Source organism: Erpetoichthys calabaricus, chromosome 3, assembly GCF_900747795.2.
Source record: "Erpetoichthys calabaricus chromosome 3, fErpCal1.3, whole genome shotgun sequence".
NCBI classification, from domain to species: domain Eukaryota; kingdom Metazoa; phylum Chordata; class Cladistia; order Polypteriformes; family Polypteridae; genus Erpetoichthys; species Erpetoichthys calabaricus.
Genome location: NC_041396.2, coordinates 34,322,674 through 34,339,261, shown reverse-complemented (window position 1 = coordinate 34,339,261; position 16,588 = coordinate 34,322,674). Strand labels below are relative to the sequence as shown.

At 38.0% G+C, this 16,588-nt stretch overlaps 2 protein-coding genes across 2 annotated transcripts in view; both read right to left on the bottom strand.

Moving 5' to 3' along the window:
• Positions 1-16,588, bottom strand: part of LOC114647906 (C4b-binding protein alpha chain-like) — a 522,597-nt gene that overhangs the window by 74,312 nt on the left and 431,697 nt on the right. The window lies entirely within an intron of this gene.
• LOC114644297 (complement component receptor 1-like protein) overlaps positions 13,977-16,588 on the bottom strand; it is a 109,154-nt gene continuing 106,542 nt past the window's right edge. Inside the window, exons 18-19 of the mRNA XM_051924815.1 lie at positions 16,587-16,588; positions 13,977-16,467 (exon numbers count right to left, since the gene is read on the bottom strand). The exon at positions 16,587-16,588 is cut by the window's right edge and continues 59 nt beyond it. The gene's annotated coding sequence lies outside the window, so the exon portion shown is untranslated. The remainder of the gene's footprint in view (positions 16,468-16,586) is intronic.

Genomic DNA, 16,588 nt, shown 5'->3' with positions numbered 1-16,588 from the left:
ATCAATATCTGTGGTGTGGACACCAGAGGGCGTATAGCTCCCCAAACCCTGGACACAACAGACACAGAGCCCATAATTTCAGCACAGCACACGTTTTATTCAGTGGGCAAGCGCTTTTTCCTCGCTCCCCACCTTATACAGCACAGTACAAAGCACCACACAGCACACAGTTCTTTCTTCTCTTTCTTCCACCTCCACTCCTCCCACAAGCTTCGTCCGCTTCCTCCCGACATTGGTTACCAGAGTAGTGGTGGCTGGCTTCTTTTATGGGGTACCCAAAGAGTGTGCGTAGAAGGGCTGTGCAGGTTCTGCAGCACTCCCTGCCAACACCCATGGAATCCATCAGGGCTGCGGCAAACTCCAACTCCCAGCGTGCCCTGCCGGGAATCCGTGGTGCTGCCCTCTATCCTCTCGGGGGAGATAAAGCCCCCAGCCCGTCCATTATACAGGCATCCCAGCTGGGCAAAGTCCCTGGCCGTCCACCACAGTGGTTTAAACAAGACAGGGCACACATGAATACCTTGTAAGGAGGTTCTAATTATTGGCATCTCATCTGGACAACCTGATTCTAATTTGATGGATTTGAAGTAGTGATAAATGACAGGGTGGATTTGTTTCTTTCCATGTGACAAATCTACATTTTTCTTAATTTAAATTATGAGAATGAATACACCATATCAATATTATGTATCATTAGTTCAAGAATATCCCCTTTATCTGTAGGCACCATTTGCATGAAGATTGAATGTTTACCTGTTGATAAATGTTGAAAAATTCAACAATTTCCATATGGTGTACTTCTTCCCATGACTTTAGTTGAAGGTTGTGAGAACCACAGGCTATCCTGTCTACACAAGATACAATATGGCAACCAACCCTAGAGAGGTGCCACTCCATCACAGTTCCAGCTCAGAAGTGCCAGTTAATCTACTCTACATGTCTTTGGGATGTAGGAACAGAAAACAATGGTGTAGGAGAAACATCCTCTAGTCTTTTTTTCCATCTTAAAAATGTTGGGAAATTAAGGTGCTTTCTAAATAAACAGGATTCTGAGAAATTAATTCATGCATTTATTTCTAGTACAGTAGGATTGACTACTGCAATGTGGTGTTCACTGGATGTTCAAACTGTTCTCTATACAGCCTACAGTTTATTCAAAATGCTGCTGCAAGAATTATTACAAGAACAAGAAAATACGAACACATAACTCCAGTTCTTAAATCCTTACACTGGCTCCCGGTTAAGTTTAGGGCAGATTGCAAAATCCTCCTTTTAACATATAAAGCATTAAATGGCCAAGGTCCGGCTTACAACAAAAACAACATTTATTTATATAGCACATTTTCATACAAAAAAGTAGCTCAAAGTGGTTTACGTAATGAAGAAAAGAAAAATAAAAGACAAAATAAGTAATTAGAATAAGACAACATTAGTTAACATAGAATAAGAGTAAGGTCCGATGGCCAGGGTGGACAGAAAAAACACAAAAAAACTCCTGACGGCTGGAGAAAAAAATAAAATCTGCAGGGGTTCCAGGCCACAAGACCACCCAGTCCCCTCTGGGCATTCTACCTAACATAAATGAAATAGTCCTCTTTGTAGTTGGGGTTCTCACGGAGTCACTTGATGATGATGGTCATACAGACTTCTGGCTTTTAATCCATCATTGTTGGAACATCACGGTGCTTTGAGTAGATGGTGGTGGCGCAAGCCACCACCAAAAGGACACCAGAAAAGGAAACAGAAGAGAGAGTAGGGGTTAGTACAGATTTTAGAGCCACCATGAATAGTTATTATAATGAATTGGATATACAGAGTATAGGATTAAATTACAGTGAAGTTATGAGAAGGCCATGTTAAAGTAATGTGTTTTCAGCAGTTTTTTAAAGTGCTCCACTGTATTAGCCTGGCAAATTCCTACTGGCAGGCTATTCCAGATTTTAGGTGCATAACAGCAGAAGGCCGCCTCACCACTTCTTTTAAGTTTTGCTCTTGGAATTCTAAGGAGACACTCGTTTGAGGATCTGAGGTCATGATTTGGAATATAAGATGTCAGACATTCCGATACATAAGATGGAGTGAGATTATTTAAGGCTTTGTAAATCATAAGCAGTATTTTAAAGTCAATCCTGAATGACACAGGTAACCAGTGTAGTGACATCAAAACTGGAGAAATGTGCTTGGATTTTCTTTTCCTGGTTAGGATTCTAGCAGCTGCATTCTGCACTAGTTGCAAACGATTGATTTCTTTTTAGGGTATTCCTGAGAGGACTGCGTTACAGTAATCTAGTCGACTGAAAACAAAAGCGTGAACTAATTTCTCAGCATCTTTCAATGATATAAGAGGTCTAACTTTTGCTATGTTTCTTAAGTGAAAAAATGCTGTCCTAGTGATCTGATTAATATGCGATTTAAAATTCAGATTACAGTCAACAGTTACCCCAAAGCTTTTTACCTCCGTCTTGACTTTTAATCCTAATGTATCCAGTTTATTTCTAATAGCCTCATTGTATCCATTATTGCCAATCACTAAGATTTCAGTTTTCTCTTTATTTAGCTTGAGAAAGTTAATATTCATCCATTCTGAAATACAAGTCAGACATTGTGTTAGTGAATCAAGAGAATCGGGGTCATCAGGTGCTATTGATAAATACAGCTGTGTGTCATCAGCATAGCTGTGGTAGCTCACATTGTGCCCCGAGATAATCTGACCTAACACAAGCATGTAGATTGAGAAGAGCAGCGGACTCAGGATAGAGCCTTGTGGAACACCATATAGGATATCATGTGTCTTCGAGTTGTAATTACCACAACTAACAAAGAATTTTCTCCCTGCCAGGTAGGATTCAAACCAATTTAAGACACTGCCAGAGAGGCCCACCCATTGACTAAGGCGATTTCTAAGAATATTATGATCAATGGTGTCAAATGCGGCACTCAGATCTAAGAAGATGAGAACAGATAAATGGCCTCTGTCTGCATTTTCCCAGAAATCATTTACTACTTTAACGAGTGCAGTTTCTGTGCTGTGACTGACTGAAATTTATCAAGAATAGCATGTTTATTGAGGTGCTCATTTAACTGCATAATGACTGCCTTCTCTAGAATTTTACTTAAGAAAGGCAGGTTAGAAATGGGTCTAAAATTTTCAATAGCAGAGGGGTCGAGATTATTTTTCTTAACTAGGGGTTTAACTACAGCAGTCTTAAAACAGTCTGGGAAGACCCCCGTATCTAATGATTGAATTTACTATGTCAAGAATATTATCAATTAGCACGCTCGATACTTCTTTGAAAAAATTTGTTGGTATTGGGTCAAGGACGCAGGGTGAGGGTTTCAGTTGAGAAATTATTTTATGTAAATCAGGTAAATCTATCCTAGTGAAAGAGTTTAATTTGTTTATAACGGAATACTGGAGTTTAGGAGGATCCTTAGTGTTTGGGAGATATACTATGTTATTTCTAATATCAATTTTTTGATTGAAAAATATAGCGATAGCCTCACAGGTTTTACTGGAAGTACTTAGGAGGCATTCCTTTGAGTTACTTGTCTTAACTTATCATGACTTACAAACAAGAGCACACATTAAGATCTCAAGATGCCGGTCTGCTTATGGTTCCAAGGATTAATAAAATAACAATGGAAGGTCGAGCTTTTAGTTACAGGGCCCCGAAACTGTGGAATGGTCTGCCTGCTACTATAAGAGATGCCCCTTCAGTCTCAGCTTTTAAATCCCGGCTTAAGACTCACTACTTCAGTTTAGCACACCCTGACTAGAGCTGCTGATTAACTGTACAGACTGCATCTCTGTTGTTAGTCATTAGCACTAAAACATAAGTAACATCCATCCATCCATCCATTTTCCAACCCGCTGAATCCGAACACAGGGTCACGGGGGTCTGCTGGAGCCAATCCCAGCCAACACAGGGCACAAGGCAGGAACCAATCCCGGGCAGGGTGCCAACACACCACAGGACACACACAAACACACCCACACACCAAGCACACACTACGACCAATTTAGAATCGCCATTCACCTTGATAGTTATAATTGGATACTAATCCTCATCTATTCTGTTTCTCTTCTTGGTACTCAAGTGTGGCACTTGGAGCCACGACCCACCTGCCAAGTTCTTTTGCCTGCCTAAGGTAAAGTCATCCCTGATGAAGGATCGCAGGAATCGTGGGAAAGAGGGGTCCTTTCATTGGATTAGCGCTATTTCAGCTGTGGAATAGCCAGATAGGGGAGGCAGCTTGATGAATGAGGTCTCCAGGACTCTAAACAAATCCAAATCATATTATGTGATATCACCTACTGTTAAATTCTACTCCGTACTTCTAAAATTTTTATTTTTATACTGTATTGAGGATTTGTTCTGTTCCGTGTATTGTATTGTACTGACCCCCTTCTTTTTGACACCCACTGCCTTTCCCGAGGTTTCTTCCATTTTTTCCCTACAAGGTTTGTTTTTTGGGAGTTTTTCCTTCTCTTCTTAGAGAGTCAAGGCTGGGGGGCTGTCAAGAGGCTGGGCCTGTTAAAGCCTATTGCGGCACTTCTTGTGTGATTTTGGGCTATACAAAAAATAAATTGTATTGTATTGTACTGTATTGAGGGCCACACAGTGGCGCAGTGGGTAGCGCTGCTGCCTCACAGTTGGGAGACCTGGGGACCTGGGTTCACTTCCCGGGTCCTCCCTGCGTGGAGTTTGCATGTTCTCCCCGTGTCTGCGTGGGTTTCCTCTCACAGTCCAAAGACATGCAGGTTAGGTGGATTGGCGATTCTAAATTGGCCCTAGTGTGTGGCTGGGATTGGCTCCAGCAGACCCCCGTGACCCTGTGTTCGGATTCAGTGGGTTGGATAATGGATGGATGGATGTATTGTATTATACTTGGGAGAAAGAACTTCACAGACCAGTTTGAGATTTAAACTTTGAGCTCCAGAGCAGTACTAACCAGTGCCTTCCTGTACTTTAAAAATGCAACAGGGAGGGTTATCAAACTGATTGCTAGATTCATGGTAGCCTTTTTCGACCCTGGGAGAAATCCACGAGGATCCCACAAAGCTAAGTGAGCTTTGAATGTTGAGAGTTATGAACCAGTTGTTATTGATGAGGAGAATGGGCTCCTTAAAAACACTCTTCAATCCTGCAGTTTGAGCCAGACAGCCACAGTAAGTGTGGTTACACTGTAACAATGCAGCTGCTCAGCTCCATCCATCCTGAACAGGAGAAACTGTTGAGTGTACACAGACCGCCTTATAAGGGAATCTTTAGATTTATCGCAGCGGCTCCAGACATTCAAAGCTGCACATGCTAATGTTTCAGCTACAGCCAAAAAAAACTTGGCTTTACAAGCATTTCATTTGAAATTGTAACTTTACAGGGCGTGACCACAGTTCTCAGAGGTTATCATGTGGTAACGTTTCCTGTTACTTCACCCAACCCATTTAGAATAGCCAGTTTCTAAAAAAGGAAAGGGATGTGCCATAAGTCTTTAGTTTTCATACCATGCTTGATTAGGCTGGCGATTCTGATGTAGATGACATTATCAGGAAACCATCTGCCTGAATGCACATCTTGAATCATTCTTTTTAAAAAGAGCATCCTACATGGCCGTCATACCGAGTCAGAAGTTTGTAGTAGTTGGCCTTCAAGTTCTCCACCCCAATTTATTTTTAAAACTCATATAAAAGGGGTGTTAAGCGCAGATCCTGGAGAGACACTGTTGCTGCAGGTTTGTCATTCCAGCCACTTTCTAAATTAGTTCATTGCTGTAATCAGTGTAACATATATCTGCCTTATATTTGAATTGGCTTGCATTTTAATATTCACAAACCACATTTTTTCTTTTCACTTAACTAGAATGTACATGAGAATGAGACGCACAGCACATCAACAGATGAGCAGCAATCTGGAGCTCAGTTCCAATAATGTGCCCATCACGCAAAAAAATTCTGAGCAATATTGATTTGTTCTGGTCCACAAAACATTTTGATAACACTCTCAGGACAAAAGAAATCAACAAGCTGGGAAAATGCCTGGTGTGGGACCACTGTGAGGTTTCATGAACAGCAATTCTACTTAAGAAACTGGTTGGACTGAAAATGCTGGCCCACCAGGAACTGATTTTGAAACACTTGAGTTAGCTGGCTATGCCACTTTTCATCTCATTATCATTTGGCTTCCGAGTTCAAAAAAATGAGTGACTAAGGTTGTTCACTTTATGCATTAATTCAAGTTAATTTAACTTCAAATAATGACTTCTGATGGCATAACTTAACTATTTATAGTTGCACTACATTAAATTTGTTAGATGTCACAATAGCACAATTTATGTTGAACCAAAGCAATCCGATTATTTTCTTTGAACAGAGGCTGAATCCGTCCGAGAGACTTACTTTTTTACTACCCAAAACATGGCGAGCGCCCTCTTCTACGCGGTGGTGTGCTGGGGAGGCAGCATAAAGAAGAGGGACGCCTCACTCCTGGACAAACTGGTGAGGAAGGCAGGCTCTATTGTTGGCATGGAGCTGGACAGTTTGACATCAGCGCTGAGCAGGCTCCTATCAATTATGGAGAATCCACTGCATCCACTAAACAGGATCATCTCCAGACAGAGGAGAAGCTTCAGCGACAGACTGCTGTCACCGTCCTGCTCCACTGACAGACTGAGGAGATCGTTCCTCCTCCAAACTATAAGAGCTCTGCCTATCTTTGTGGAGTTGGTAAGTTCAAAACATTTAGTAAATTGACTTTTTATTTTCCCCAAATGCCATGGGCTTTGTGTAGTTGTGGAAGACCATTTATGAGACATTTTTTGGTACACGTTGCCAACCCTACATCAGAAGAGCATCTTTTTCTTGGTTTCCAATACAACGTTGTAATGAATGTTAAGGTTACACAAAAAACTGCAATCGAATAAAGTAATAATAAGAATAATAATTATGTTCATATAGTGCATTTCTTGTAACGCCAAGCATTTTACATAGACAAAGGCATAGCCACTTCAATCACCACCAATGGGTAGCACCCACCTGGATGATGTGACAGCAGCCATTATCACGCCAGTATGCTCAGCACACATTAGCTATAAAGTGGCGAGAGAGACAGTTAGGCAATGCCAGAATGACCAGGTCTTGGTGAGCCACTTAGTCAGAACATCGGGGTCCATCCTACTCTTTTCGAAAGAAGCCCACACAGAGTCAGGGCCTTGGTTCAGATCTTGTTTACATTATGTGAATATGTAGGAACCACCAAATACTTAACTTTTAAATGATGCAGTATTGATTGGGTTAGCCTCAATTTATCATTAATGAAGTGTGATTTAAGTCATTTCATTATGTAAAAAATATTCAGTATTTAGTAAACAACATATTTTTAAGGAGAATTTGCTTAATTTATTTTGGTGAAAAACTATGACACCAAAAAAAAAATCCAAAGTGGTTTCATTCATTTCATTATGTTAAAATAAAGTAGATATATTAGTAAAGAGTACATATTTGTAAGCAGTTATTTCCTTAATTTATTTATAAGGAAAAGTTGACATAACAAAATGAATTAAATCCAAAGTTTTTTTTTGAATGGTTAAGGAATAAGAAAGAAAGGATTAAATCATCTGAATCTTAGAAACCAAGTTAGTTAAAGTTAAGGTAAAAGAAGTCTGTTCATTAGCAGAAATAACTGGTTATTATTTAAGAAAGTGGCTGCAACAAAAAAAGCTACATTCACTCATACTATTCTGGGCAATCTGGGTGAATAGAACAAACACAATTTTTTGGGCTTGTTCCCATCTACTGCTGGGTCAGTGTTAGGCTTAGATATCGATACCAGCTTTTGGACATTGCTTTCTGAAGCAAATAACGGATAACTCCAAAACCCACCATCTTATTCCAGCCTCCCTGGCGCTCTGTACAATGCACCACTTCCCTCTTGATAGCCATGAAGTCCAAATCACACCAAAGCAATTGGTCCTCCATGAAATTCTGATCACGGTGAAGCAAGCAGGTGAGGGCCTCCTATGAAGTTCTGATCGCACTGAAGCAAGGGGGAGGTTGTCCTCCCATTAATTTCTGATTGTGTTGAAGTATGTAGTTTCATGTAGTAGAGTTAATGATCCAAAACTGCAATAGCTGAGTATTTTGGGAGAGTTTGGAGGGTGGGAGATTGAGAGGAAAGCTGACATTTACTTCGATAGTGAAAAATCCCAAATGCTGGTAGTGTACCATTTTTAAAAGATGGGGTTTTGATACTTCTCCAGTACCAGTATACCATGCAATCCTATTACATGCACTACTATTAAATGCACTGTCACTCAGTGATTCTCCATTGTAATTTCCTCAACGGTTGCAATATTTCCTTCTGTTATAAATATCTAAAGCCAGTCAGATTTTGTATTATCTTTGAGAACTGACAAAACAGTTCTAGCGTTAGAAACCCAATAATAGAACAACATTTGATTTTGTGATTGTCTGCATCATGCTGCCTGAAACAATAAACATATAATATGCTAGGAACCTGTATTTCACTATTTTCATACACAGCAGCCAATCTTTGGCCACTTACATTTTCACTGTAGAACAGCCCCTGTGAATTCCAACTCAAAACGTTTTGCTCTAATCATGAACATTTCCTTCCTGTCTTGATAGTGGTTATGCATGTTGCTAGCCATTACATCTGTGTACAGCATAAAGTGAATATAAAAGGTCTACACACCACTGTTAACATGGCAGGTTTTTGAGATGGAAAAAAAATGAAACCCAGATAAATCATGTCAGAACTTTTCCAACCTTTATTGTGAAAGCGTGACCAATACAAAGAGGGTGAAAGCAAATCAGAAACAGTTTATGGAAAGAAAAAAAAACAAAAACTGATGCATAAGTGAGCCCAGAATACAATAATTAAGATTGTGGCTGTGCTCAAAGTCTGACATTCATGTTCAAGCTCACCATAAATAATAATTAGTATACACAGTAACTCTGATTGCCTCCAAATAAAGTTCAGCTGTTCCTATAGGACTGTGCTGGCATCTTCTTTGCATATCCTACTACAAAAGCCATGGTCTGCAAACAGCTTTGAAAACATGAATGGTATCTCACTGTTGAAAGGTACCAATCAGGAGAGGGGTATAAAAGAGCAACCATGGTGCCATGGGGTTGCTTTTCTTTGTCCAGACCTGGGGCTTCAGTTAACTGGTAACACAGAGAAACATCTGTTCTAAAAAAGGTGTTTATTTAACATTACAATAGATAAGAACAAAATGAAGTCTCAGAAATACAAAAACCGTGACTCAGAAATTGCAAAAACAAGCTGTCTATACACATTTGCATATTAAAAAAATCAAGACTATGATGTGCAGGTCACTCCACATTCTGCAACATAAAAATACATTAATATACCAGTTAAAGAATAACATTGGTGAACAAAGATTCTGTCACAGATCAACTTAGTGGAGTTTTAAAAGTACCTCTTTCATGCTGATTTCAGAAATGTACTCAAAATTCTTCTAACACCGACAGATTTTGAGTTTATGTTTCTTTTTTTTTAGTTAAACATGTAGTAATAACTGTTTTAGGACAATGGGCCACCAGCTAATCTGACGAATGAGAAATACTATGTGACTAACTACTTTTCTGCATATATAATATTTGTATTTCCTTTTACCAACTAACATTATTAGTTCACTGCAGTTCCTTACTGTTGAACAAGCTACATACAATTGCCAGGGAGAAAAACATGCCTGCTGTAGATCAGTTCTTGGTTTTCCTTGTGACTGATACCTTGGCCTTTGTTAATGGTATTTTTTTAATTGAAACAGGTAATCAGATATAATAATGTGAATTGAGAGTATATATTATTAGATGTTTATTATTTTTTTCTTTTGTTCTTCACTTACGCATTTCATGTTTTTCATCATTTGGATGTGCAAGCTTGTATTTTTTTTTTGCCATACACATAGGCAGACAAAGTTGTACACTGAATGATGTTTTACTTTAACTTATTACAAACAGCAATGATATTCACAGGTGGCACATTTAGGTGGCCCATGCAATGAATGGAACATTTTTTTTTTGAAGTTGTTTTGTCTATTGGTTGAGGTGGAAGAGTAGCATGTTTTGGAGGCTTCTTACACGATTTGGGAGGGGGTCCTCACGCGTGTTGGCATCCCTAAAGAAGTCCTTATGGATCAAAGGATGCCTTTCACCTCAGAGACGTTCAGGAAGACTGCCAAATTACTTAAAATAAAGCACTTAAGGACCGCGGTGTATCATCCTCAAACCGACAGTCTCTTAGAGAGTTTTAATCAGACTCTCAAACAAATGCTTCGCAAGGTGGTCAGCGGGGACGGGAAAAACAGGGATCAGCTCCTCCCCCTCGTTCTCTTTGCATATTGGGAAGTCCCCCAAGCCTCTACGGGGTTCTCACTGTTTGAATTACTATATGGACGACAACCCAGGGGAATATTGGATATTTTAAAAGAAGGATGGGAAGGAAAGGCTCTTCCCTCTACCAATATATTAGAATATATTGCACAATTACGCAATAGATTTGGAAAAATTCGACCAATCTTAAAAAGTCACATGGAGGAAGTGCATGCAGCACAGGCCTGCGATTATGACTGTGGCACCATCATCCGAGAATTGCAACCAGGGGATTGAGTCATGGTCTTGGTTCCAACCTCTCATTCCAATGACTTGTCCACTGGCAAGGACCTTACGAAATTAAGGAGAGAAAAGGACTCGTTGATTATTTAGTGAAAAAGCCCAACCGTCGACTGAGCGAGTGGATTTATCATGTGAGCTTGCTGAAGCCGTGGAAGGAAAGGGATCCGGATCCCTGCTCCACTCAGACCCGTTCATTCTTTGCTCGATCTACCACCCTCATTTGTATGTGCAAGCTTGTATTTTTTTTTTTTTGTCATACACACAGGCAGACAAAATTGTACACTGAATCATGTTTTACTTTAACTTATTACAAACAGCAATGATATTCACAGGCAGCACATTTAGGTGGCCCATGCAATGAATGGAACATTTTTAATTTTGAAGTTGTTTTGTCTATTGGTTGAAGTGGAAGAGTAGTATGTTTTGGAGGCTTCTTACACAATTTGGGAGGGGGTTTTGTGGATTAAAGTCTGCAGGCATAAACGTAAATGTAAACCATTTCAGAAGGAAGGAGTGTTGGGTCCTCCTTCAAAGTCTGCAGATGGAAATGTGTAATTAGAATGAGTACAAGGGGACTTTGTGAAAAGCGGCAGTACTGTGAGAGTGAAAAGCTGTAAATGTCAGTACTGCATTTGGTTTTCCCCTGTGATTGTTTTGTAGTGACCTTTTCGTGAGTACGGGAAAGATGACACTGCAGTCTCAAATGTAGACAACCAAGAGAAAATATTTTTATGAAGGTGTGAAGTTTAAAACAGGAGAGGCGTAAAGACTACAGAAGAGAAAAAGTCATAAGAAATAATAACATAAACTATATATATCATCCAGCCCTTCTCTCTTGAGATTGTGGAGGACCTATTAACTGAGTTTTGCTATTGTTTAAACTTTTGCTACTCGCGAAACAAGAACTATTTACAGTCACTAACAGCCATGGCGGCTGGAATGCAGTTGACAGTTATAGTGCGGGTGCTAAAATTCATCTCATTTGAGTTTCAGTTAATTCATTCTTGGTTCACTTTGCAGCTCATTTTCCACTCTGTACATCACCCACTCTCTTTATCCTATGCAGGACATCTCAACTTCTTCGCTTGCTGCCAGTCCCAATTTAACTCTATGATTACTGCCACAGGTTGTTCAGTGATGCTCTTGTAGTCACAGAGGTAATTTACATGAACTTCAAGCTGCATTTTTCTGCACCTTCACTTTCAGGGTTCAGCCAATAAAGAATGTGGTGCCCAAGAACAGCCCAATTACTACAACATTATTATCAAAAAATATTAAAACACAGGTCTGTTAATTAGGTTTTTTTCTATAATGTCACTATATTTCAATCAAGTCACAAAGTGTTTTTGAGATTTTGGAATATTTAGTTTTTCTATTGTGGGGTGTTTTTATAACCCCTAAATGTAGATTTATCGAAATGTTTTTTATTAGTGGATACCTACTGCCCTAGATGTACCATGCTATCATATTTAATTTTTTTAACCTAATAGGAAATAATGTTTGGTTGATGAGTGACTGACTAAGTTAGTCAACTTTGCATTATATATATATTGATAATGTAAAGTGTCTCACCCACTCACCAACAAAAACACTATTTTTAGTTTAAAAGCAGAAATTTAGTAGAACGTTATATCTAGGGCAGCTGACATCTGCTAAGAAAGGACATTTTGCTATATCAACATTTAGGGTTAATGAAAGAAAAACTAAATACTCCAAATTCTTAAAAATGCCTTGGTGGATTTAATTGAAATTTGGTGATAAAGTAAACTTTATATTTGTTAGTAATTTTCATTAATAACAGTCTAGCGAATGGCACATTCTAATGCACCACATCCCTAGTTTCACCACAGCGCTGATAGAGAAATAGGGTGTGCTGGTTTACGCAATTGACATCCGTCTGTAGAAGTGTAGTGAATGAAGCAATGCTCAAAGAAGATGTGCCTAGCAAATGCTTGCTAGGTGCTGTGGCTGTTTGCGTAGTTTTATTTCCCACAAATGATTCAGTACGCGGTCAGCAACGAGCATGGCAAACAGTTTCAACAGGACATTTCTAAAATGGAAAAGTGATACCAAGGCTAGTGGAGTTCCTGTATACCTGTGGACTACTGCTGGACCCTTAACAGTAATATTCTTGAGGCCAGGTACAGCAGAAAATTGTATACTCATACCTTTTTAGGTAAGCTGCTCCAAGCATGTATAGAGTATATAGTCTAAGCCTACGTTTATTGTGAATTTTAAACATGTGCCACTTAAAATCCTTGCGTGATTGAAAAATTCAGATTAAATATCTAAATTCAGCATGAAAAATAATGTACAGTTCAGCTACACTGATTAATGTGACAAAATTAAATTTCTATTTTGTCAGCACTTTAATATAAAACCATTTGATTGAAATATACTGTGCCTCTGTTGTGCTTTTCTTATTAAACACATTTTTAAACTGGCTAAGGTAACAGTGCAGGCCAATGTGCAAAACATGAGCACAGCATGATATATCAAAGGATACATTTTTACATATTTTAGAAAGTGTCCTTCATATAAACACTATCATAATATTTACAAAGGCAATTCTTCATAACAGTGGTAGGTATATCAACAATTGAAAGTACATCACTGAATAAATACCAGTACATAATGCAGTCAACATGACTACTGAGATGCAGGATCACCGTTTTTGCTGAAACATGTAATTTTGTTAATTAGAAAAAATGTCTTTAGTAGTTGCTATTCCATAATTAAGGTCATACAAAGCACAATCTGTTGTTCAAAAATTACTTGCTGTGTATCTCACTTGCTCAAATTAAAAGTTTGGAAAACTTAAGTTATTAAAAAGAACTGAAAAACACACACTCACTTGCAATGCAGTGCACAGTAAGCAAGTTATTTGGAGAATTTGTCTCACTAAATGGAATACCCAGATGTGTAAATAAAATCAAAACACCATGATACCAATGAATTTATAGCCATATTTCCAACAAGGTTTTGAAAGTAAATCAGGAGGCCAAATTTCCACACTTAAACAGATAGACCATTAATGCTTGCATGACCCATTTTCAAATGAATTAGTGCAAATAAAATAAACAGTCTACTACACAATAAGTGGTACCATTAAAAAAAATGAAATAGGACTACAATATAATGCACATCAACACTAAACTTTGCTGTACTATTTAAATGTGTGGAATTTGCTGTGCCATCAAAAATATGGAAAAGTTTTCAGAATTAAATTTCTCTTTAAAAGTTTATATATTATATATATATATATATATATATATATATATATATATATATATATATATATAAAATGTGGATATTTTTTAAACCTTTCTGTTAACATTGTTATCATTCTTAATGTTCTGTCTTTTTAACTCTAAAGTGGCGATCTTACCATTCTGAACAGAGGTGGTCTCACATAAGGTTATGTTTTGAGCAGACAATGGGTAGAACACAACATTAAGAAGTCATAACATAATGAAGATAACTGAAAAGTAATGAATACTTTTCGCAGATAAAGGTAAAATGATTGCCATTGTGTTTCTACCCCTCCAAACTTTGGCTAGCCTGACACACGTTTACAGCTCCAGCAAAGCTGGGGTTTGTAGCATTAAATGAATACTCCCACCAAAAATGATACATTTTTTAAAAATCTGGTACTTAACTCATGTTGTTTTTAGCAATTGTCAAAAAAAATGTTAATCTAATGTTTTTATGGAGAATGGAGATGATAAAGTTACTAGAGCAATAGGCTTCAATGGGGACCCATCCATGTTTTTAACTTACTTATCCAGGGCAGGTATAAGAAGAAACTAGTGCCTATCCCAGCATGTATGGGACACATGGCTGTTCCAATCCCTGGACAGATCGCCAGTCCCTCAATGTTCTACAAACACCAAATAATATAAAATATCCATAAAAAAAATCTGAACTTCATCAAGTCACATAATCCAATTGTCAGGTATCTAGTCCAATGCTCACAATGTCTCAAAAACATTATTTTTTGATAAAATATTGTTAAATAAACCACTTCTGGAAATCCTCTTATGGAGAGCACAACACAATCAAGCTTTTTATTACAGACTGCCCTTCCACTTATTCGTTGGTCATTAAGCCTGAAAACTGTATTTATGGTTTTTTGAGCAGCAGAATGTGAAACTACAATGCTGAATTGATGTTTTGTTTGATGGAGAACCTCAGGTATGACAATATAGTATATGTGGCATAAATTCCACCTGATAATGTTTTCACTATCATTTCTTTAACCTTTAATATCTAACAGTACTTCTCTCTCAGATCATGCTTTGAAATTTGGATACGACATAAAGCAAATGCACTATTACTTGGCAGGAACATTGGCTAACAACTGATTGAGCATTCGAGACCTTAATTCAAAAGATCATTTTGGTTTGACAGCGCTCCTCAGCCATTCACAAAAAGACATTAAGCAAGTGGTTCATTTAAGAAGATTTTAGAAAATGTGTGTGTGTTTGGGGCATTGTGCGCATAGGCCTGCAATACCCGATACGTGGATCATATAACAGGAGTAACTTGAGATTTTTTTTTCCCCCATGGATGTTTTGATACTGTTTGTTTTTTCTTCTGAGCTGGTACCCATTGAAGTCTATTGTGTTAGGAACTTTATCTTTTTTCTTCAAAAAAAAACATGAGAATAAAAAATGTTCTAATTCATTACAGAAAAAGATTATTGTTTTTTCACACTCACATGGGGCCAGTTGGAACTGCCAATGAATGCAATGTGCACATCTTTGGTGATAACGGAAAGAAAACCCACACACACCTGGGAAGGACTGGCAAGAAATTACTAGCAGCAAAATACTAAATTAAACATTGGTTAGTAAAATGATAAATCTTAAAAATCTACATAATCGGTAAGTGAAAACAGGCACACTTTAAATTTGGTAGATATGGTTTCCTACACTCAGCATTATTAACAGTTTAGTAAATTATTTCTCTACCTAGACATCTGTGCAACTTTAGAGGCAACATCACTGGGTATGTTCACTCAAAATGCTTTCAAATTAATCATAAAGATTTCAATAATAAAATGTTACTTAGAAAAACATTTGCACACAAGCGAAAACTTTTGTGCCAGCAATTCTTAGATGATTGGAAATATTTTGTACTCCTACCTAAACTTAATGTCCCGCCTTTAGTTTATGATTTTTCACGTAATCATTTTCAGCCCCATCTAAACATAAACAGACATGGACTACAGAATCACTTAAATACCATTTAAATATGACATGGCTTAAAAATAATCTAATAATACAGAAAATAAATATATTTACTACGAAGTACAGGTCCATTTATGTTAAATAATTCTGAATAAAAAAACACACCTATAAACTGACTGTAATGAGGAAAAAAGGCAGTGAAATTCAATCAAACATCACAAGCATTACATAAGTGCAATTATCATTAAGAACATGGAACAATGTGACGAGTATAATAAACCCTAGGCCACACAAACAAGTTACATTCAAACATTCTTTGAGCATGCTCCATTGTGGCTACAGGTGGCATTTTGGCAAAGGTAAGGAGGTGGCATATTCTACGGGTAGGAAATTAGCTCTGCTTATTACCTTTCATGTGACCAAGGCATTTCTAGATGTAATGTTCAAGGCACTAAAAAAGGCAACATGAACTGATGGCCACAGAATTGGGGTGAGCGGGTCATACAAGAGGGAAAAGATGTTCACACACTAAGAAGAAGCTTTCACTCTTTCAAAAACACCATCTTGGACTTTCTAGAAGAATCATAGTTTCTCAGTGTTAAACTTGTTAGATTCCTGGAAAAGAAAAGGGACACAGTGCTTTATGTAGTGTGACTGCAATGCTCAATTTGTACATCCCATTAATGTCTAAATAACACTTGGTGCATGAAAAGAATTGGAATAGATTTCTGTACCT